The sequence below is a fragment of the Narcine bancroftii genome, chromosome 5 (assembly GCF_036971445.1).
Source record: "Narcine bancroftii isolate sNarBan1 chromosome 5, sNarBan1.hap1, whole genome shotgun sequence".
NCBI lineage: Eukaryota > Metazoa > Chordata > Chondrichthyes > Torpediniformes > Narcinidae > Narcine > Narcine bancroftii.
This window is the reverse complement of record NC_091473.1, coordinates 91,084,183-91,109,053: the sequence shown is the minus strand read 5'-3', so window position 1 is coordinate 91,109,053 and position 24,871 is coordinate 91,084,183. Positions and strand designations below refer to the sequence as shown.

General features: G+C 39.0%; 1 protein-coding gene across 1 annotated transcript in view; it reads right to left on the bottom strand.

Annotated features, from left to right (window-relative positions):
• Nucleotides 1-24,871, bottom strand: part of ror1 (receptor tyrosine kinase-like orphan receptor 1) — a 327,496-nt gene that overhangs the window by 177,203 nt on the left and 125,422 nt on the right. The window lies entirely within an intron of this gene.

Here is a 24,871-nt window from a genome sequence, read left to right as displayed (position 1 = left end):
TAATTTGGGCAAGTGAGAAAGTGAAAAAATTTTGGGAAGATCTAAATCAGATATTAAATAAAATCACAAAAAGCAACAAACCAAAAAAATCCAGAGATCTTTCTTCTAAGTAATATAAGAAGTAAAGAATTAGGCCTTAAACTGGATGAAGCGCAAAAAAGAATCATTATGATAGCCTTAGCTGTAGCAAAAAAATGTATAATGTCAACTTGTGAATCAAAAGAGAGTCTGAGAATACAGAAATGGTACATGGAAATGAATAAATGTATTCCATTGGAAAAAATAACATATAATTTAAAAAATAAAGTCACATTATTTGAACAAATTTGGGAACCGTACATGGAACACAACAGAGAGGGCCTACCGCGGACCTCCACCCCCTAAAATGATAGAATGAGAAGAAGATGAAATTAACTAACCCAGTGTGTAAAAGTAGATGACACAATTCTCTTGTTTATTTTCATTGTGTGATGACATTGTTTAATGGGTTTATTATATTGTATATGTTGAATGTTTAATGGGTTTGGAGGGGGGTGGGAGGAAGGGAGGGAAGGGAGGAGGAAAAAAGGGGAGAAAATGACACTGTATATATTCAAGAGGGAAATGTTTGTGTGTATTTTGATTAATATGGTTCATAGTGTGAAAAATTTTAAAAATTAAAAAAAAGAGTTCACATCTAGATTGAAGTTTCCCATTTTCAAAACATAAAGATCATCTGCTTGTTTGAGAATTTAAATTTTAAAAATCCACATATTAAAAAAAGAAAAGCAATTGTGAAAAAAAATCATTATCATTTGCCACAGCATGAATCAGCATGTGATTGAAGTGAGGTAGGTATTAATCACAGGAATTCTCAGCAGGATCTTATACCGACATGTAAAACAGAAAGGAAGATCTCCTTCTTAAGAATTAAACCTCTCTGGTCAATATTTTCAAATCACTTATCTACAAAAAAATAATTTCCATTGTCTTCTTTAATTTGTGATATAGAAACATTAGACAAGCTGCACAGTTAGCTGTTGGCCTGTCAATATGCTTTACTTTCCACAAACAACATTGCACTCTCACATTAACCTTTGATGTGGTTGATGCAGGAATGGGAGTATCCCACAGTCTAATATCCCAAAACATGCTTTACTTTTAACAGCAGAACAACAGCAGCAAGTGAAACTTTATTTGAATTGTGAATCCTGCCCGGGAGCCCAAGGTCCCCGCTCCTGCCCAGGAGCCCGAGATCTCACTTCACCTGTAAGTGGTAGGAGATTGCAAAGAGATCGTACTCCATCAGAATTTTACTGACGCTACTGAAAGGGAATTTGACAGAGAGTGCAGCTCCGACGGGTGAGTGGGGAGAGATTGCGGCTTGGATGGGCAAGCAGGGAGAGAGCATGACTCAGGCAGGCGAGCGTGGAGGGAGTGCGGCTCAGGTGGGCAAACGGGGAGAGAGTGCGGCTCAGGTGGGCGAACAGGGAGAGAGAGCAGGGTATTCAATTCAAATTCTGAGAATGCCACAATGCAATTTATCTCAAAGCTGCAGTAACCCATGGCCCAAAAAAAATGACAATTTATAAATAAATAAATAATCCGTGCTAGCCTCTCCTTCAATGTGTAACTTCTGAACACAAATGTCTCCTTTGTAAAACTGTGGGTAAAAAAAAATCTATTTTTTTTTCAAATCGTGATGTCATGTAACCACCCAAAAAAACTTCCAGATGTTCGGAATTCCGGTTAATCGGAAGTACTGGGCAGGAAGCAGATGTTGGTCTTTGTGAAGTTTTGGGAAGGGGGTCAAAGAAGCTTAAAGGTAAGTCGAATGTGCTTTGGGAGGATGTCTTTAACGTTGAAACGTTTCTGCACTTCAGTAAGACCAGGTTCAAATCAGATTTAGAGTCAGGTGATCATTAGCATAATGTGAATTGGGCCCCAGGGGTTGTGGAATGAGAAAGTCCCCAACCAAAGCAGTTTTAAAATCAAGCTGGGTGGCGTTCTATTGGGTAAGTAACCCTGGGCAGTTTATTTGCTTGGCTCCCTTGCTTGGTTTCAATTTAATGGCAGAAAGTAAAAGTCACTGTTACTTTAATTTGTAGTTCCCTGGTAAATTATTTGACATTTTCACATTGAAGGTGTCCTCTGGAAAATGCAGTATTCTGTTTGAGCTTTTCTCTTTAATTTTCGGCCTTTACTCCAAACAGTAAGTACTCGAGATGGCGGAGGTCGACAGCATCGAGTCCACGCTGCTGAAGATCCAGCTGCGCTGGGTGGGTCACGTCTCCAGAATGGAGGACCATCGCCTTCCCAAGATCGTGTTCTATGGCGAGCTCTCCACTGGCCACCGTGACAAAGGTGCACCAAAGAAGAGGTACAAGGACTGCTTCAAGAAATCTCTTGGTGCCTGCCCCATTGACCACCGCCAGTGGGCTGATATCGCCTCAAACCGTGCATCTTGGCGCCTCACAGTTCGGCGGGCAGCAACCTCCTTTGAAGAAGACCGCAGAGTCCACCTCACTGACAAAAGGCAAAGGAGGAAAAACCCAACACCCAACCCCAACCAACCAATTTTCCCCTGCAACCGCTGCAACTGTGTCTGCCTGTCCCGCATCGGACTTGTCAGCCACAAACGAGCCTGCAGCTGACATGGACATTTACCCCCTCCACAAATCTTCGTCCGCGAAGCCAAGCCAAAGAATTCCATGGGCAGTCATGGACCTTGTGCAACCATTTCTGCTCCAGAAAGCCACCAGAAATCTAATTAGCAGTTGGTTTTAAGGGTATTTTTTTAGTTTTTGTAATTTTTTTCAGTAGTTTTAATAGTTTTTAATTCTTTACTATATCAAAGATCAACGTGTACAGAGCCGTTGTCATACCCACACTCCTGTTCGGCTCCAAATCATGGGTCCTCTCCTGGCATCACCTACGGCACCTAGAACACTTCCATCATCGCTGTCTCCGCTCCATCCTCAACATTCATTGATATGACTTCATCACCAACATCGAAGTACTTGAGCTGGCAGAGTCCGCAAGCATCGAGTCCACGCTGCTGAGGACCCAACTGCGCTGGGTGGGTCACGTCTCCAGAATGGAGGACCATCGCCTTCCCAAGATCGTGTTCTATGGCGAGCTCTCCACTGGCCACCGTGACATAGGTGCACCAAAGAAGAGGTACAAGGACTGCTTCAAGAAATCTCTTGGTGCCTGCCACATTGACCACCGCCAGTGGGCTGATATCGCCTCAAACCGTGCATCTTGGCGCCTCACAGTTCGGCGGGCAGCAACCTCCTTTGAAGAAGACCGCAGAGCCCACCTCATTGACAAAAGACAAAGGAGGAAAAACCCAACACCCAACCCCAACCAACCAATTTTCCCCTGCAACCGCTGCAACCGTGTCTGCCTGTCCCGCATCGGACTTGTCAGCCACAAACGAGCCTGCAGCTGACGTGGACATTTACCCCCTCCACAAATCTTCGTCCGCGAAGCCAAGCCAAAGAATTCCATGGGCAGTCATGGACCTTGTGCAACCATTTCTGCTCCAGAAAGCCACCAGAAATCTAATTAGCAGTTGGTTTTAAGGGTATTTTTTTAGTTTTTGTAATTTTTTTCAGTAGTTTTAATAGTTTTTAATTCTTTACTATATCAAAGATCAACGTGTACAGAGCCGTTGTCATACCCACACTCCTGTTCGGCTCCGAATCATGGGTCCTCTACCAGCATCACCTACGGCGCCTAGAACGCTTCCATCAGCGCTGTCTCAGCTCCATCCTCAACATTCATTGATATGACTTCATCACCAACATCGAAGTACTTGAGCTGGCAGAGTCCGCAAGCATCGAGTCCACGCTGCTGAGGACCCAACTGCGCTGGGTGGGTCACGTCTCCAGAATGGAGGACCATCGCCTTCCCAAGATCGTGTTCTATGGTGAGCTCTCCACTGGCCACCGAGACAGAGGTGCACCAAAGAAGAGGTACAAGGACTGCTTAAAGAAATCTCTTGGTGCCTGCCACATTGACCACCTCCAGTGGGCTGATATTGCCTCCAACCATGCATCTTGGCGCCTCTCAGTTCGGCGGGCAGCAACCTCCTTGGAAGAAGACCGCAGAGCCCACCTCACTGACAAAAGACAAAAGAGGAAAAACCCAACACCCAACCCCAGCCCACCAATTTTCCCTTGCAACCGCTGCAACCGTGCCTGCCTGTCCCGCATCGGACTTGTCTGTCACCAACGAGCCTGCAGCAGATGTGGACATACCCCTCCATAAATCTTCGTCCGCGAAGCCAAGCCAAAGAAGAAGAAGAATGATCATATATGTGTTGATTTAAATAAAATATTTAAAAGTAATCTAATTAGCTATTTCAAATTATAATAAAAAGACCATTCAACCATGCAGCTATCATGTGAGTCCCACTCCTCTCTATCACCACATGCCTGTAAATGTTTGCTTTCCATGTATATTCCATCCCCCACTGAAGTATTCCTCTGCTTTCACCACCTTTTCGGCAAGTGTCAATCCTAATAGCAGAAGAAAGGAACAAAAGTCAATTTCCCAACCATCTCAAATGCATGTTCTTGGTTTGCAGAACATATTGGAAACCATAATCTCTATTAACTCATGTATTCTACCCCAGTGAATGGAGAACAATTCCAGCTTCTCTACTCTCTCCAGTGATAAACCAACTTTGTGATGAGGTTTTGTTTACTCAGTGGTAATCTCATTGCAATGGGCTCCTAGTTTTTGCATGACTAATGTGAACTCTTGCATTGAAAAGCTCCAGTTTATGTTGCTAAGAAATGTTTGGTGTACAGTGTGCCTTGCAATGTCATTAGAAGTGCAACTGAAATATCAGATGACTCTGATAACTGCATATGAAAGTTCCATTGGCCAATATTTTAATGGTTGAGATTTCATCTCAAAATCATTGGGCCTAAAATTTGCACAAGAAAAACATGTTTATCAATCCAATTTCTAGCTCACTTGCATTTTGTGTTGGTCAACAAACCAGTATTTTTTTTTTCACAGCTGCTTTTTAATTAAGGCTGTGCCCTCACGTATACTGCACCTTCAATGTCACAGGAAAGATCAGGCATATGTCCTGTATAAACTTGCAGACAGGAACCCACATCAGATATGGCTAGATATCAATCTTTTCATCACAAAGTTAAAGGAAAAAAAAATAGCTTTGCAATGATTCACTGCGATCTTAGAATGCTGTGATTGGAGTAAAGACTGAAATGGCTCTAGCCCATGGTTCAACAGTCCTGCACAAAATATTGAGGAAAGTGTGATTATTCAGGGTAGACAATCTAATCCACTCAGGCCCCTCCAAACTATGTGCAGTTGGGAACTGTTGCATACATCTTAAAAGGAAAGCAAACCAAGTGGGAATAACAGCTTCCCACAAGTTTCTCAAATGCTAAGTAACAGGAGAAGGCCATTTTCTTTATCACAGCTGTCTTCTTAGAGTGATCCGTTACAATATACTGATCTTCTCAGCCGATGATTTCTTCCTTCTCTCCAAAGACAGATCCTATTGTGACTGGAGTTCACATGTATAACTTGCTTTCACTCTGGCTGAAAATGCTCTTCATGATTTCTGTTCTCACTTCCAGGTTCTTAAATTTCAGCTGGTTTGCCTGAACTCCTACCTTTCCACGCAGCAATCTATTTGATGAGGCCAACCTGATCAATCACAGCAAACTGCCCCTTGTAGAATTGCTTCATTGCAATAGCAGCTACATCTACGTAAGAGCAGAGACTTGAAACTGCAGTAACATTGTGATTGGGACCTCCTATTTATATGATTACCAGTCGGAGACCTTTTATTCATGTTCAATGGTCAGAAACTTGGAGGTCTAATGGGTGCAGATACTATTAAGCATGTCCTCTATTCATTCTTAATAGTGGTAACCGGTCAGAAACAAATAAGAAAATATTTTTTAATATATAATACATTCATTACCAAATATTTTAGACAAAGAAATGGGAAGTAGAATTGGGATATAATGATCTTTCTCATTCAGTATTAGCACAATGGGCCAAACTGTCTCTTTTGTAATATGAACTTCTATGAAGCTATCATTTCCTCATGAGTACAAGGACTGCCTAAAGAAATCTCTTGGTGCCTGCCACATTGACCACTGGCAGTGGGATGATATCGCCTCAAACCGTACATCTTGGCGCCTCACAGTTCGGCAGGCAGCAACCTCCTTTGAAGAAGACCACAGAGCCCACCTCACTGACAAAAGACAAAGGAGGAAAAACCCAACACCCAACCCCAACCAACCAATTTTCCCTTGCAACCGCTGCAACCGTGTCTGCCTGTCCCACATCGGACTTGTCAGCCATAAACGAGCCTGCAGCTGACGTGGACATTACCCCTCCATTAATTTTCGTCCGCGAAGCCAAGCCAAAGAGAGAAGAGACACGCCCTCTTCACCAGCACATAACTTAAATCAAAGAGCAAAACATTACAGATGTTGGAACTGTGAAAATAATAACTCGAAATGCTAGAGGTAGCATGTCATGTGATATAATAAGTGCCAAGATGGAAGTGCCATATGTGGCTCCACATGTTCAAGTAGATGGTCTTTCCATTCTTTACACAGCAAACTGATGCCAAAAATCAGTTGTTCACCAAAGGAACAACAAAAAAAAATTGCAGTGGTCAGAATGCTCAATTCTGTCTGGCCAACTTCTGTTTTCATTTGGACAAGGCAAGTGGGAATTTTGAATAAATATCAACTGTGAAGTTTATTTTCCTCCATGCATTACTTGTGTCATCGCTGTATAAGCAGACCTCACTAAAGCCATCACACCATATCACAAATAAAGACAGGTTGCATTATTTACCCCTAAATTGAATTGTTTATTGTCACATGGACTGAGATACAAAGCAAAACTTTTTTTATCTTGCTATCCGGTGGAGTCAATCTGTCCTTGAGCAAAACAGGGGGCTGCATTTGAAACAAAAATGCATAGTGCTTCAGAGAAAGAGATTTGTTAAAAACAATGCAAAGGCAGCATCATTTAACTAATGAGATTTAACAGCTTTGGATTTCAGATTTATTGTCAAAGTACATACATGATATCTCACATAACCCTGAGATTCTTTTTTCCTGCGGGCAAGGCAGAATTACCATTTATGGTAGTGCAAAGAAAAAACTGTACCCAATATACATATATAAACAAATAAAGAGCTGTAAACAGATAACTAAATGTAATTAACTGACTGTCCATTACAGAGAGAGCAAAAAAAAATCAAGTGCACAAGAGTCCTTAAATGAGTCCCTGATTGAGTTTGTTGATGAGGAGTCTGATGGTGGAGGGGTAGCAGCTGTTCCTGAACCTGTGGTGCGAGTCTTGTGACACCTATACTCTTTCCTGATGGTAGCAGCGAGAACAGTGTGTGTGTTGGGTGATGTGGATCTAATGCAGCATTCCCTTATAGATGTTCTCGATGGTGGGGAAGGTTTTGCCTGTATCTACTACCTTTTTGCAGGGCTCTATATTCAGAGCTATTGGTGTCCCCATACCAGATTGTGATTGGACACTTTCCACCACACATCTGTAAAAATTTGCCAGGATTTCTGATGTCATACCAAACATCCACAAACTCCTGAGGAAAAAGAGACACTGATATGGTTTCTTTATGATGTCATTAGTGTGTTGGATCCAGGACTCCAATAATCACTGGACTGTCTACTTCTGGTTTTCCCTTCCTGAAGTTAACAATCCGCTGCTTGGTTCTGATGACATTGAGTGCAAGATGGTTGTTGGTGCACCTTTCAGTCAGGTTTTCAATCTCCCTCCTGTGTGCTGACTCATCACCTTTTTTTATACAATCCACTACCGTGGTGTCATTGGAAAATTTGTCGATGGTGCTATTGTTGTACCGAGCCACACAGTTGTAGAGCAGGAAGCTAAGAACACAGCCCTGGGGTGTTTCAGTACGAGTGGAGATTATGGAGGAGATGTTCTTACCAATCCTCACTGATTGTGATGTGGAGGTGAGGAAATCCAGGATACAATTACATATATGTGTTGAGTCTCAGGCCTTGCTTGCAGTTTGCTGATCAGTTTTGAGGGGAGGATGAATCAGAAATTATTGTCATGAACAAGTCGCAAACATTCATATAAACTTCCTTCCAACAATAAATAAAAATAATGCACAAAAAGTCAAAGTAAGGCCATGTCTTTGGTTCATTGATCATTCAGGAATCTGATGGCAGCCGGGAAGAAGCTGTGAGTGCTCATCTTTAGGCTCCTGCACCTTTTTTCCCTGATAGAAGAATGAAGAGGGCACGGATGGCGATAAATGCTGAACTGTCGTCGATAAAGAGCATCCTGATAAATACATCTTTGCTGTCCAGTGCTTTGTGTAGAGCCAGTGAGATGGCATTAGATATAGACCTGTTGCTACGATACCATTGCACGGTACAAATGTCACGCACCATTGTTGATGCTTTTATAACTGTATGCATTTCATCCTCATCTTCATTCTATAGGTGAAATTCAAATCCTTATTTGGATCCTACAAAACTTAGTTCTTCCAATTTCTTTCTTCCTGACCTATCTTTCTCCAAATTGCTCAAAACCAAAATGCTTATACCTTGCCATCTGCCAAGTTTTATTTGACCCTTTCTCCATCTTACCGTCCACTCAGGCTCCCAGTCTGCCAACATAGCTTGAAATACTGATTATGAACTTCAAATATATCGACCTTCAGATAAGATGGCTCCCCTATTTCACGGTTTTATCATATATCACATGTATAAGACAACCCACCCCACCCCCCACCCCACACCAAAAATACGTGTGTTGACTGAGCTGATGTGGCATTTGAGCTGTTGAGCATGGCCTGAAGGTGGGTGCTGTGTGATTTTGTGATCAAAGCATGGGAAAAAGTGAAAGTAGAGACTGTAATAAAATCTTTCAAAAGTGCAGTATCTCTAGTGCAATGCATGCTATGGACGATGATTTATTGTGGGACACTGACAACAAAGTGGAAGTCGACTCATCAGGTTCAGACTGGGACCCGTATGATGACCGTGTAAACAGTGAGACTCCGGATTTGTTTGCCGAGTTCTTTGCCTCAGATGATGATAGTGATTTTGAAGGACTTTGGATGTTCTTTTTTAACAATAAAAATTCATTTCTAATATACTGGGAGCTTAAAAAATTGTTGTAGGGTGGGGTCTGAGTGGGTTATGGAACAAATTTTAAGGTCACTTTTTTGTATCTGGCCTGTTAAGATGACCCCTGTTTTTGGCATTTTTTTGGGTGCTTCAGGATTGTCTTATATGGGGGGCATGGCAAGATGGCGTAATGGGAAGATGTGTGGTTCCATCTTCCCCCAGTTAGACTTCTAAATTCCCAACTTTAAAATTTGTAAAAGTGGTTAAAAATAATATTGATAGACTTTGGAATATTGGAAGATTGCAATGGCTGCAAATGTGAAAAAATCAAAAGCTCAATTGCAAAAGAAGCTACCTTACAAAAGTTTTGAAGAACTGAGGCCTACTTACCAAGTTGAAGCCATGGAGTCATTGACTGGAGTCCCCAAGCCTCAGAGGACTCCTGCTCAGTTAACTATTATGCCAGCGCCGGTTGCGCAATCACAAGATGGTGGCGGCTCAGTGACTGGCTCATCCTGCCCTGACTTGTGCTCCTGTGAGTCTGGGGGCATGGACATATCCGCTGAGGGAAGACAGACCCACGAGCCTGCAAAACTGCCTGGCGGTCCAGGAACGGTCGGTGTCTTTGCCGGGCATGCGTGGTGCGTGGCAGGTCCGGGAACTACTGGACAAGGTGTAGGCTGTGGGGGAGGCCAAACAGCAACGGGCTGACGAGGTCGGCACACTGTCGACGGGCGTCCAGACCCACAGCCGCACTGGAAGAGGACCTATGATGTTAGAGGAGGAAGAAAGATCAACATTACAGGAACTTACACAGGAAAAAATGGGGACTGAGACCAGAGAAGGTAGGCCTCAAAGGGAGGTGATGGAACCTGGACAGGATTCTGTGTTCACAATTTTGGAAGGGATTGCTCATCAAATGGAAAATATGTCAATACAGATGTCTACTCAGATGACTCAAGGATTTATGGAAGTGAAAACTAAAATGACTACTAAATATGAAGAAATGACTTGTATGAAGCAAGATATTAATGCAGTTAAAAGTGATGTTAGTAGATGTATAAAATCAGTGGACACTGTACAAGATAACTTTAAAAAGATTGAAGAAGCTGTTTTGGAATGTAAAAACCAAGTGGAGCATAATAGAGAAAAAAATGGAAAAAGTGGAGGATTTGTTTGTGGATTGGGGGATGCAGAAGAAGGAATTATTGAAGAAGATTGATTCATTAGAAAATCAGGGTCGAAGAAATAACGTAAAAATAGTAGGTCTTCCAGAAGATATAGAAGGTTCTGATCCGGTAAAGTTTTTTAAGAAATTGATTCCTGAGGTGTTGGGCAAAGAATTTTTTCCGGATTGTCTGAAGTTAGATCGAGCATATAAAGAACTAAGGAAGAAACCGTTTCCATGCCAACCACCACAAGCAGTTTTGATTAGTTGTTTGAAATACCAGGACAGAGAAATGATATTACGAATGGCGGTGCAGAGAGCATGACAGAATCAGGCTCCGATGATGGTCCAGAATAATAGGGTGTATTTTTATGGGGATTTGAGACAAGAAATTATTAGAAGGCACTGAGAATTTAATTCAGCTAAAGAAGTATTGTGGTGAAAGGGATATAAATTTGCTTTTCATTATCCGGCCGTGTTGAAAGTTTTTTATGCGAACTTTCAATCTCAATTCTTTGAAAATGATCATGATGCATTAATTTTTACTAATTCATTGCCAGATTTATGAGGAAATGGACGATCATCACCATTGTCACCTAAGAGGAGGGTAAATGGCAATGGAAATGGGAAGAATGGAAAACATGGAAAGAACGGGAATAAAGTTGAATTGACACGAAGTCTTCTTGATATTGAAGATCCGGAACAATCATTGGGACTGGAATCATTGGGTTGATTATTTTTGTTTCAGTACTTTGTGAAAGTCTGACTGGGGGGGTGGGGGTGGATGACACTGAGACCTTCAGTCTTCTGCCGCTAGTGGGTTTTACCACACCCAGATTTTTGGGGGGCTACTACTTTTTAGTAGTTTGTTGTGGGGATTGTTAGATTTTTTTCCTTTTTTTGGAATATTTACATAAGGGGGGGGTTAAAATATTAAGGGAATTAGAAGAGGAACATTATTTTATAGTAGTGGGATATATTATTACATTAAGAAATGTCTAATTTGAATCTTGCAACTTTTAATGTTCAGGGTTTGAATACCCAATTAAGCGTAAATGAGTTTTGGCTTATATAAGAAGAATGAAAGTTGATAATGCTTTTTTGCAAGAAACACATTTGACTGAAAAAGAACATTTGAAATTGAAGAGAGAGTAGGTTGGTCAAGTGTTTTCTTCTTCTTTTAATTATAAAGCAAAGGATGTAGCGATTTTAATTGGTAAGAAATTACCGTTTGAATTGGAATCGTTTGAAGGAAATGGGGGGAGAGTTTTGATGGTTAATTGTAAAATTTTTGTTGAATCGTGGACTTTGTTAAATATTTATGCAACTAATGTTGCATTAGTGTCGCAGGCTTTGTTACTGCTTAATCAGGCCAATAATAATATTTTGGTTGGGCGAGATTCTAATTGTGTTTTGGATCCTTTATTGGATAGATATTCGAAAAGTATGAGGAAATCAAAGGCGGCAACACAAATAGGAGCTTTGACGAAGAATTTGAATCTGGTTGATGTTTGGAGGAGAGTAAACCCTACAGAGAAAGTCTTTTCCTTTTATTCCTCTAGACATGATTCATTTTCTAGAATAGATTGTTTTTGGTTTTGGCACATCTGCAAGGTAGAGTATTACAGGTTGAGTATAAAATTTGGGTTATATCGGATCATTCTATGTTATTTTTTTCCTGTGTAGGTTCAGAAATAGTACAATCGTCTTATAGATGGAGGTTTAATACAATGCTATTGAAGAAACCAGAGTTTATTACTTTTGTTAAGGAGCAGATTGATTTTGGCTGAGAATAGTAATTAAGTACGTAGTAATTTTGTATTGTGGGATGCTTTGAAAGCATATTTACGAGGGCAAATTATTAGTTAAACTACGAAAGTTAAAAAGCAATATGCAGCGGAAAGCTTAATGTTAGAGAAACAAATTGCTGAATTGGAAAAGGAATTTCAGAAAGATGTTACAGAGAATAAGAAAAGCTGCTTTAATGAAGTTGAAATTACGTTATAATACTTTACAAACTTATCAGTATGGGCGGCTACTTTATCGATGTAAGCAACGTTATTACAAACTGGGTGAACAAGCTGATAAGGTATTAGCATGGCAATTATAAACAGAACAGACATCATGAACTATTAATGCTGTGAAAAAGAATTCAATAGTTACCTATAAACCTCAGGAAATTAATGATCACTTTTATTCATTTTATCAAAAATTATATACTTCTGAGGACACTGGTTCTATTGAATCTTATTTATCTAAATTAAATTTACCTGTTTTAGGGGAGGATAAGGTTAAAGAATTGGAAGCACCATTTACGGATTTTGAGATTACAGAGGCTATACAAGAGATGCCAAATGGAAAATTGCCAGGAGATGATGGATTTTCTGTTGAATTTTATATTGTGAAGATTTATCATCTATATTTGGAGATGTGTTGCAGCAAGTCACAGAGGAGCAGTTGTTACCGGAATATTGTTCAAGTGCTATAATTACTGTGATTCCTAAGAAAGATAGGGATCCATTGAAAGTATCTTCGTATAGACCTATTTCTTTATTAAATGTAGATTATAGCAAAGGTGTTAGCAAATAGACTTGTCAAATATTTACCTCAGTTGATACATATAGATCAAACAGGTTTTAGTAAAAATAGAAACACGTCTGATAATATTCTGAGATTGGTTGCGCTGGATGAAGAAAAAGCCTTTGATAGGGTCGAGTGGAATTTTTTGTTTAAGGTGTTAGAAAAGTTTAAATTTGGCCCTTATTTTATAGCCTGGGATTAGGCCTTATATACAAACCCAACTGCTCGGGTGGTGACAAATGGTCAAATTTCCTTATCATTTAATTTAATGCGTTCAACTCGACAAGATTGTCCATTGTCACCAGCCTTATTTGCATTGGCTATTGAACCATTAGCTCAGACAATAAGACAGAATGATAAGATTAAAGGAATTAAAATTGGGGAGGATGAATATAAGATTAATTTATTTGCGGATGATGTGCTGGTATATTTGACAAAACTGGAACAGTCTTTGAAATATTTACAAGATTTTAAAATTTGGAGAGCTATCTGGATATAAAGTAAATTGGGATAAGTGTGAAATATTGCCAGTTGGGGATGGAGATTATTCAGAATATGAAAGTATTATAAAATTGAAGTGGTCAGATAGAATTAAATATTTGGGAGTGGTAGTAAATGCAGATTACCAGTCTTTATATAAATTGAATTATGTCACTTTATTAAAAAGGATTAAAATGGATTTGATTAAATGGAAAGATTTGCCGTTAAAATTAATTGGTCGAGTAAATTGTGTTAAAATTAATATTTTTCCTTCAATTCAATATTTGTTTCAGTCTATACCATATTTACTTTCAAAGGGTTTTTTTCAGGACCTGAATAGGGCAGTGCAGGAGTTTTTATGGAAAGGAAAATTAGCCCGAGTAACTTTATATAAACTTACGTGGAAATCTGCTTTAGGTGGATTGCAGTTACCTCACTTTCAAAATTATTATGATGCAGCTCAGTTGAAATTTGTTAGCAGATTGATGGATGTGGACCAACCTCCGAGTTGGGCAAAGGTGGAAATGGCTTGTATATCTGAAGTTGTGATACATCAGTTTATATTTAAATGGAATGTGGATTTATTGCGGGAATGTAATATGCCGGTATTAAAACATTTGTTAAGGATATGGGTTAAAAGAAACAGGGTTTTAGGATCAAAGGGTAATTTACCAATTCAAACTCTGTTATATCATAATCAGCTTATTCCTTTTTCAATGTTTAATAATCATTTAAAGAGATGGAATTCTCAGGGCATAGAGATAATTCAGGACTGTTTTGAAGAAGGCTAATTTCTTTCTTTTATTCAATTGAGGGAGAAACTTGATATATCTATAAATTTTTTGTTTGTGTATTATCAACTCAGAGCTTTGATAAAAGATAATTATGGTAAAGAGATGAATTTACCCATGTTGATGAAATTTGAGTCTTTGATTTCTTCTGTACCTAAGAAAGGTTATATTTCAGATATGTACCAATTGTTACAGGATAGTATGGATAAACCGGAATGGGAGAAATCTAGGCTTAAATGGGAAAGTGATTTAACCTATTTTTTTCCGGAAGATAATTGGGAAGTTATGTGTTCTGATAGTGTAACTAAAGTGACAAATGTATGTTATGGAATAATTAATTATAATTTTTTACATCAACTATATTTGACTCCAGACAAATTGAAAAAATATGGATTTAGTAATTCGGATTCTTGTTTTAGATGTGGACTATGTACTGGAACTTTTTTACATGCTTGTTTTTTACATGTCTTGTTTTAAAGTACAACAATTTTGGGAAGCAATTAGATTTGTTTTGGAAAAATTGTTTAAGATTAAATTACCGTTAGACCCATCAATCTTTTTGCTGGGATATATGGTTTCTTTGAAAGGACTAAGGTTGGATACATTTCAACTTGCATTTCTACATCTAGTGTTATCTGTAGCATGAAAATATGTAGCTAGTACTTGGAAGGATAATGTGGAGGTTAATATAACACGCTGGCATAATGAGTTGAGAAATTTTATTATTATGGAAAAAATTACATGTAATCTGCATGATAATTATTCATTTTTTGTTAAAATGTGGTCATCCTATTTGGAATATATGAATTTAGAAATACTTTGAAATATTCTTTATAATCACTATTATCTTTATATTTGGCTCCCCTTAAGGGGGCTGGCTGAAGGAGTTGGGGGGGGGCAGGGTTTTTGTTGTTTTTTTATATATAAATAAAAAATTGTTTTTTTTTTCTGTTTTGTTTGATTGTAAGTTGTTTAAATTCTTTTAAATAAAGTTTTTTAAAAAAGGATTTCTTATATGCCAAAATATACGGTACTTTGCATTTCCTCTCTGTGATATAGTAATGAAGAGACTAAACAAAAAGGACAGGACGAATTTGGCAATGGATGTTGAGCAAGAACAGTGCTCAATTACCTCTGTCATTATATTTGATCTGCAACTATCAGTGCAGGAGATCAATTTTTCAATATACATTTTCACTGCAGAAACAGTTTTATTGTTTTCCCACCAGCAGAGATCTGCAGTTATTTCAGTCACTGTAACCTGTCTTGTCTTTTTCTCTTGCACCAACACATTCCTAGACAATTTTTAGCTTTTTTTTCCCCCCTTTATGGTTTCAGAGTTCTATTTAGTCCATTCTTCCCATTCTTCAGTCCTCCACAGATTTCAGTACAAATTTTAGATCATTATTAATCACACACTACATGTACAAGAATAAAGTCCAAAGGGTTGTTAACTCAGCCTGTGTCATCACAGACACCAGACTTCACTCATCGAGGACATGTACATGAGGCGGTGTCCTAAAAAGCTGCCTCTATCCCAAAGACCCCCACTATCCAGGCCATGCCCTCTTCACTCTGCTACCATTGGGGAGAAAGGTAGAGGAGCGTAAAGACAAGCACTCAGCAGCATCTTCTTCCCTGCTGCCATGAGATTCCTGAATAATCAGTAAACCAAAGACTCTGTCTTACTTTTCGTGCACAACTATTTTCATTTTTTAAATTTATAGTAATGTTTTAAGATGGTTATAATCTGAATATTTTCACTGTGATGCTACCGCAAAATCCGAATTTCATGACTTGTTCAAGACAATAAATTCTGATTCTGAAAGAAGGATAACTTCTCAGTCCACTTTGTTTAATATTTTAACAACTTATTTTCTATTTTCTCAATGGTAGTTAGATCGTGCTCTGTAGAATTGAATAAGCCTGGTTTGAAGGTTGAGGATTCAAGCTCCCATAGTTACTGTCAGATGGTTTAGGCAAGGGCCAATTTGCCGGTTACTGTAGCACCACCAACTCTGTAAGTCCAACAACAAAAATAAAGAACAACCATTTAATAAACCATTCAGCATCTAGCAACTATGAAAATATTACTGAGCAGAAAATTATGTCTCCACGTGGAGAGAAAGGCAATAAATCAAGTATATTTTGCAACCAAGGTTTCTAAAATAAAACAACATTGCCATGCAAGCGATAATCAACATTCAATATAAGAGCAAAGCCTGGTCAGTGCAACAAATTAATCAGAGGCATGTCCTGTTCCTGGGGCTCAAGAATTTGACTGGCAAAATGTCGAAACAACATCAGTCAGTCAGTTGTGGCAACTGCTGAAAGAAACTTCAAACAACAAAGAAATACCAGACCTCCAAGTAATCAAGGCATCAGCTTGTCATTATCGGAGAAATCCCCGTCTATCCTTTGTTGCTGAAACCTTATCTAATAAAGCACACTGGAAGTTGTAACAGAGCTAACTCAGATTGTTTACTTTATCTCTACATCAGTATTAAAAAAAGAATCAGGCGTAAAAGCAAATGGACAGTATCACCTGATACTCATTTGATGGCAAAGACACTTGATCTATTGTGGTCATAGACACCACTGAATGTGTTTTAAAAATTGCCCAAACTTGGATATGTCCAAGTCAGGACTGAGTTCAGACTTCAGCAATGAGTACATACTTAGTATTTCAGTTGCTTTCTATCTCCATAACTGAAGTTACGAAAGTACAATGGCACTGTGCTTTTGATACAATGTTTAGTATCCTATTTATGAAGCCTGTGCAAAACTGGAATTATAAGACGTTCTATTTTGAGCTTTAATAATGAGGTCTCTTGCAGTGATATGTTCGAATTCCTCACTTTTCTTTGCATCATCACCTGCAGTCGTCCAGCAGACAATCCCTTTCACTTCCATAGCTGTGGGTAGCAGTCCATTACTCGAAAAACAAATTAGCCCAATCCACCATCCCTCGCCCGTCAGCCTTCAAACCCTTGGAGCCACTTCAGTTCCAGATGCCATATTTTTCTCATGCTCAAAGGAAGGCACAAAGGAAAACATGTAACCCCTGCTCACTGATACGTGAGGCTTTGCATCTTGTCCCAGGTCACCCCTGAAAATTGGCGTGGATGGTCCATGATGAAAACAGCTGAACACAGACCACACGACATGCCAATTTCCAGGCCTATGTTCAGAAATGTTTGCATTTATATAGCATTTTAATGTAGCACAAAATTTTGTCAGGAACATTAGTGAAGAAAATCTGATGTACAAAGTGGCATTAGGTTGGATGTCGATATGCTTGGCTATTTCAGGCTTTAAGGAGGGTCTTAAGGCAGGGAAGCTAAAAGGGAAACCTAGTGCTTAAGAACCTGTGCAGCCAACGGAAATGGTGAAGCAGTTCACACTGGGGATGGTCAACAGGCCAGAAATAGAGGTTCAACAAACTTTCATGGTGCATCAGGAGAAGATTACTGGAGGTTCAGACTTTGGTAAGATTTATAAATAAGGATGAGACAGCATTTAACTGGGTGTCAGTGTTGCTCAACAGGCTTAAGAGTAATGAATGAAGAGGAAGTGTGGCAAGTTTGAGGAGTGAATGAACTTGCTCTGTCATTGAATAAGATCAAGGCTCACCCTTCTGTCCCTCTAATTGAGGGACAGATGAATGAGGAATGAGTCAGGAGTCCCTGGAAAAGCTGTCAAAAGGTAGCAGAGGGTTTCAAGAGCAGCTGTCCTGAGATATGGACTGAAATGAGCAAGGGAAATAGATTAAGAAGATGATGAGTGCTTGTGGAATTTGAAGTTGTAGTCAGGGCACAAGAAGATAACCATTTAGGGAAGAGGTGGGAAGAATTTACTTTGTTCTGAGTTGTAAACTTTCAGAATTGTCTTCGTCAGAGGCGTATGGACGTTGAAACCATTCAAAACTGAAGCAAATGGTTCTTTCGGCATGAAAGGAAAGAAAGGGATGGAATCAGGGAAGTGAAGTAGTTGGGAACAACTTAGTTTGAGGAAGTTTCTGGTCACCCAGTCCACAATTCTATTCTCTTGGTAAAATCTCCAAACCCATATTGGATCTGGTTTTTATACCTTTAAGAATATATATAACTGCACAAAATTCAATATGATTTCAATGAATACATTGGCATAGTTTGCTTCAATATTTTAATTTGACAAATGGTTCCTTTGGTTTACAAACGAGCACAGTGTAACTGATACTAAAGGCATAACGATTAGTGTAGCGAGGACAGCACGGTTAGTGTAGCAGTTAGCGCAACACTGTTACAGCGCCAATGATTGGGTCCGGGGTTCGAATCCTGCATGGTCTGTTATGAGTTTGTACATCCTCCTCGTGTCTGTGTGGGTTTCCTCTGGGAACTCCGGTTTCCTTCCTCCCACCCATGTGAGGGTTGCAGGTCAATTGAGTGTAATTGGGTGTCATGGGTTCATAGGCCAAAAGGGCCTCTTACTGTACTGTAATGCTGTATATATGACAAAGCGCCTCTGAATGGTTAAAGTAATTCATGACAGTTGTCAAAAGACACAGAATCCAGATATCCAAAAGTGTTGTGACAGCTGACTGGACTTTTATGTTCCATCCTGGTTACATAAATATGCTAATTACTGATTGGCAGAGCAAATATGCCATATTTGATGGGCTTATCATATAAAAATCTGGCCTGAAAGCTTCTTTCATCTGAGTTATAATGGCGCAACATAAGCCTAGTATGTTGCGAGGCAATTAACAAAGCCCTATGGCTTGTGTTAGGCTGGAGCAGATGAGAATATCTTACTGCCATATCATTTAAAAAAGTTTAAATATTGAGTGCCCCCCCCCCCCCCCCACCAAAGGGGCATCAGCTTGTGCTTTGGAGACAATTCTCTTTCTTGCAAAGCTGACCTTTTAATTTGAAGACTGATTATTCTTTGCACTATACATTAGAACAGGCTTTTTTGAAGATTGGTCTCTGTTTGTATTAATGCCTCCTATATCCACACAATTCCACTACTTGCAATTCCATAACTCATGATTCCTGATTAACTCCTAAAGTATCACGGATATACTGCATATGGGAAGATCTGATGCATTCAGTTGATGCTGGTAGGGAAGACATGGGTCAGAATGTAAGTGGATATCACTGTAATGGTGCAGGTAAGGGAGGAGAAACCAATATGATGCAATGTGGTGCACCAGCATACAATGCTGATGTACCTGCATATTCCATCTACTTTCCACTATGAAGCATTTTAAATGATGAAAGTGACTGCATGCAATTCAAACCTGTTTTGGCTTCATTTCTTCACTTCAATTTCATGTTTCTTAAAACTAGCAACTCACATTGGATTATAGATTGACCACCACCAGTAGTGCTTTGGTAATTTGCCCAAGTAATCATTCCTCACGCAGGCATATACAGCAGCCAAGCAAGTTAATTAGCCACAGGGCCTCAGCAATAATATGCTTTCTCCTTGGGTCTACCTTCAGTTTTCTTCCTTGACAATGTATTCGCAGAATGGTGATTGATGGTCGTGGTAGCCCTCTGATCCTTCTTCACCCACAGAGCTTTCCTTTCAGGAGACAAAGGGCTGGCTTTGTACTCTCTGAAAGCTTTCAATCTTGAACATCATCCAGTCTTGATAAAGACGACAAAACATCAACTCTTGCTTTCCTCTCCACAGGTGATCCCTGACCTGCTAAGAGTTTCCAGAAATTTCTTTATGTGTGCAAGAAGAGAAAATAGAACAAACAATTGAATACAGTCTGCAAGATGGTATCAGAGTCTTTGATCCTTATCAAAAGGCAGTCTTTCCTCAAATGCAATAACATTGATGATTAAAGGGAAAAGAAAATGTAAGTAGTAGGACAGGAGTAGGATATTGAGCCCATCTGCTGCACCATGCAATGAGATCATGACTGATTTTTTTTTCCCTTATCACCATTTCTCCTGAATATTCCTTGATTCCCTTAATACAGTATTTAAAAACCTATCAGTCTCTGTTCCCAGGTAATATTGTTAGTTCTCCTCCTTTGGAGTGATTGGCTTAAACAATATTCTGAAGCCGACTCAACACATAATGTCTTTATCTATTTTATTGGATTCACCAAAGCAGGATACTAACTCTGTCATATCAAGAAACAGAGCAGAAAAACCAAAGGCAACAGTACATACATCTGCACATTCCATCTTACAGAATACTTGCTACCTGTATGAGGTGTGGCCCAGTTAGAGATGGCGGTGATAATTAATCACCAGCACCTCATGCCTATCCTCAAGCAACTAACCTTTTTGATTTGCTCTTTCTTGACCTCTGATTCTTACATGTCAGCAGGAAAATGCTATTTGTCTTTTATCTTCCTCAAAGATACAATGACTGGCTCTCTGATGGATTGGCGAGGTACCTCACCCTTCTCAGATTTCCCTGTAGTAGCTTTCTACATCAAATCTAACTGTATTGACTGACTGTTTTCAGGTAAATATGCTAATTATTACACAGCAATGGGTCAGACGACAGTGCTCTTCCTTCTATTAGGAGGCTGTGCGTTCAAGTCACATTGCTGAATCTGCATTGATACTCCATTGAGAACTTGTGGCGGAGCCAGAGCTGACAGCTTTTGGAGACCTTGGAAGACAAATGATCTGTCTGATCTTTCTGGTGGATGCAGAACAATGAAAAAGATAAAACACTCCAAATATGACAATGTGCACACGTGAACATAATGAGGGCTCAAGGACTCCTGCTCCCAGATCATAAGACCATGGCTGATCTGACAATAACCTCAAATCCACATTCCTGGCCATCCTTGGCAACCTTTTTCCTTTTTGCTAATTAAGAGTCCTATCTAACTCAGTCTTAAAATATTCAAATATTTTGCTTCCACTGGCTCTTGAAAAAGAATTATAACCCTCAGAAGACCTTTTGCCTTTTCTTAATCTTAAATGAATGAAGTCTTGTTTTTAAATAGTATCCCTTGGAACTAGATTCTCCCAAAAGAGTAAATATTCTCTCCACATCCACCTCTGAGGATCAAGATCCCTTAGGAACTTGCATGTTTCACTCAAGTCCCTCTCACTCTTTTCAACTCCTGCTTAGACTATCCAACCATTCCTCACAAAACAACCCAACCATTTGTTTTAATGCAGTAAACTGCAGGTGGGTTGGTTGGCTGGCTCTAACAATGCTTATTATTCAGTGCAGCCTTGAGTATTCCCTCTTTTGCATTCAACATGAACGGTGGGTTGGACACAGGTCATGTACCCTCACCAATCCTAATCAGCTTTACAACTTCCTCCAGCAGAATGTACTTAATGCTGTTTTGAATGTCGCATTTCTATTGGTTATCACATACTCTGCTAACTTTGCCTCAACATCGCTGCATAATTATTAATCTCTATCTTCCACAACATCAATAAAAATAGCTCATTTCAGCCAAACCACCTCTTGCAATTTTCCATACAGCTTCTTGGAATATTTACATTTGTCAGCTACTTTTAACAGTGATTTCTGTTGTAAAAGGTACTTTCCTGGATATTAGACAGAATTAGGTTGGGATATAATTGCTACAAACACCTCTTTATTATTAAAAAAAAGAGCATTGTGCAAAGTTGTTGGAGAGGAGCTGACCATTGTAGCAACCCCAAACAGAATCATGTGGTTAAAGGATGGATGAAGAAACAAAGAACAACATTGAGTTAGTAAATATGAGCACTATTTTTAACTAAGTGTTTCTCGTGGTATTACTGAGAATTTTCCTCCTCTTTTGAAATGAGTCAAACATTTATGTTTAATGTGGAGCTTTATATTCAGACTAAATGGTCATGACTCTTTCAACACCATCCATTGGAGAGTGACCAAATTAAAAAGTCCTTTGATTCCAAACCTTCTCAGAATACTTTCAAGGAGAAGGGGCAATGATAGTAGAGAACTTATCATTGCAAATGCCTATTCTTATTTTAAAGGAGATAAATGAAGGTTAGCTCAATTCCATTTCACCAGGAACATTGAATGAATGTAATCATATCTGATGGATGTTGCTTTCTTTGCAGCTGGATGTAGCTTGCAAAAATGTTCCTGGATGAACTTCTGTTTGGTTACTACATTTGTATACAGTGAAGATAGGAATATATTGATCTTCGTAAACCTTTCCTAATGTTGATAACTTGCATGATTACTAGTTTAATGGATGTTATCCAGATCCTCGAAGATATAACGACTAACCTTTGGGACCCAAGGGCAAATCCAATCAATGCTGACAAAGCTGTGCATTTTGTCTCACTTTTGCAATATAAAGTGCAATACAAACTCAGAATATCTGCAGTGTAGTTCATAAGGCAAAAGGTGACACAATTTGGCATTTAAAAAATCAATAAGGCAACTGGTATAAGAATTCAAAACATTTACAAATGTTCTGGTCAGGTATTACTGCAGGTGAGGCACAATAGATTGAGATTCATCCTGAACATTATTTGTCCATAGCTGACCTCATTCTAATTGAGGTTACAGAATGCTACGGTGCTGAACCAGATCATTCAATACAAGTGATCCTGGGTAGATTGCATTGTACCTGTCCTCTGCTCTTGAAATTGTGGATGATGCAGTGGATTTAGGATGTGAGTCTGGTTCTTGAAATGTACAGTTTGTGATTTTTAGTTTTATCAATGACTGGTAAAATTGACTGCTATAGATGAAGCAACATCAACCTCATCTCAATCTCCACCACATTCCTTGTGCACTTTCTTCTCCCTACTTCACAAATAACTAATTCTTCATTTTAAAAAAACTTAAGTGTGTGATGGAGAATACTTCTTTCTGACAAACTCAAACCTAAGAAATGTTCCTCATGTTTTTCATTCTTACTGAAATGTGTGCTTTCACATTATTGTTGAGACATTCTCTATTATAACCCTTAATAATCCTCAAGAACTTTAACAGGCTGACAACTAACCTTTTGTTCTGACTTGTCACGATTCTTTTCATAACTCTACCTTCTTATTGTCAGTAAACGTGCTAGTGCGGCTACAGTGCACTTTTCCAATTTGTTTTTATACCCTACTAATTAGTGGAGCCATAAACTGTACAACACTCCTCTGGTCTAAATCCATTCAGTTTTTCTTTCATTTGTCTTTTTTTGATCATATTTCAGACTTTTTCACTGGCATTTCCAACTTGAATCACCTTTTTACCCAATATTTAGGAATCCCTTTGCTTTCCTGCATCATTTAAGATAGAATATTTTCTTACCCTATTCTTGGTTCTAAAATTTAAAATTCAACCCTCAATACCCAGATTGAAAAAATATTTTCACTTCATAGAATATGAATGCCTACTGCTTATTATCCTGATGTGTATTGACAACCTACCTTGCAAGAAAAAAAATTAACTTTCCCCAGAAACTGTTCAAGCAAAAAAAATCCACTGCTAATTTTGAAAGTGAATATCAGGAGGGGACTCAGCAACTGAAAATTCTACTCACTCATCCATGGCCTCCTTAGCCCTATCCCTCTTGGCTTTAACAATGCAAGGCTTATACAAACCTCTTGCTACTTAGTCAGTGAAGTAAAATGATAAGAAACAGACCATCCATTTTGCAGGGTTTAAAAAAAAAGTTGGAATTATTTCCTGCTGTGCTATTTTAAAGTTATACAAAATGTTTTTTTTTAAAGACACTCTCCTCCAACACTACTGAAATTATACATTATTTGACAGGCACCAGAGGAACATAGATTGTTTATATTTTGCTGAAAATGCGCAGAAGCCTTTCCATGACACCAAGCCTTACCTACATCCAGCATGGAAACATCTGTAATATATATTCTTGACACTGTCAGTGATAAGGTGTTTGCAGCCAAATACAGGAGAGCCATTGAAATTGAACAATACTAAATGTCCAGAGAGCTTTGCGGGGCTTAGTTATGAGAAATATTTGTTAGACTCCTTGAGACATTTGTGTAGAATTCCTTACCTCGGCAACTTTCTCTGAGCCTAGATAGAAAATATCAACAGATGCTTCAACTGTGGGAGTAAAATGTATTATTGCCTTGCTCAACATTCAAATTCATTTAGATTCTGCCTGGAGCTATTTGATGGCAATTGGAAATCAGTGCCCCTACTGGGTCAAGAATACTGAATTCAATTCGAGCACCCCTAGTACAACCTCCATTCAAGTAATCTACTTAAGACAACAATCCAACCAAAAGTCTTCGTTTATTAGCTCGGATACACTGGAGCTAATTGAGTGCACAATTATTTCTAGCTTTTCTTGATTTTAATGTTTTTACCCTTTAAAAGTTTCTGCTCCATTTATTTCAACCGGGACAATACTGGGTTTCGAATCCAACACTGTCTGTAAAGAGTTTGTACATTCTCCCTGTGTCTGTCTGGCTTTCGCTGGGGTTTCTGGTTTCCTCCCACCATTCAAAAAAAAATGTACTGGAGGTGTAGTTTAATGGGGTGTTAATTGGGCAGCACGGACTTGTGGGCCAAAATGGTCTATTACCATGTTGTATGTCTAAATTTTTAAAAATTAAACTTACCTTTTATTTCCATATGTAGTCATATCATGTGAGCATACAAACAAAATACATAAATCACATAAAAGATGTGCACAGCGCATCAATCTATCTTATTCGAGTTTCATTTCTAGAAGCATCACAGATTTGGGCACCCAATTAACCTTATTCTAACCAATATGCAGTTACCTATGTACTTAACCATACACTTCTACT